Here is a 343-nt window from a genome sequence, read left to right as displayed (position 1 = left end):
AGAGAAATATTCACTAGAAGAAGTGACGTAGGAGCTGATGAAACTCCAAGCACACCTGGAGGAAAGACAGGTGGACCAGGAGGGAAGATCCAGACGAAACAACATCAGAGTCTGTTCCATCCCGGAGGGCTCAGAGAACGAGTCCTCATCAATGATAGAGTTTATCGGAAAACTGCTGAGACATGGCTTGTCTCTGACGGAAGACGTGGATCTTCATATTGAACGGACCCACCGGACACCTGGACCCGCACCGAGAGAAGGAGCAGTTCTGAGATCCATCATTATTAAGTTCCTGAGCTACAAGACAAAAGAGAGAAATCTAGGAACAGCGGGGCAGAAAAAG

At 48.4% G+C, this 343-nt stretch overlaps 1 protein-coding gene across 1 annotated transcript in view; it reads left to right on the top strand.

The window, feature by feature from the left end:
- The window catches only part of LOC111662537 (uncharacterized), a 43,470-nt gene that overhangs the window by 36,126 nt on the left and 7,001 nt on the right, over positions 1–343 (top strand). The window lies entirely within an intron of this gene.

This window comes from Seriola lalandi, unplaced genomic scaffold, assembly GCF_002814215.2.
Source record: "Seriola lalandi dorsalis isolate HSWRI2012SDOR001 ecotype SW California unplaced genomic scaffold, Sedor1 jcf7180002054564, whole genome shotgun sequence".
Lineage (NCBI taxonomy): Eukaryota > Metazoa > Chordata > Actinopteri > Carangiformes > Carangidae > Seriola > Seriola lalandi.
Note: the sequence above shows the minus strand (reverse complement) of the source record. Positions and strands in the feature narration are given on the sequence as shown.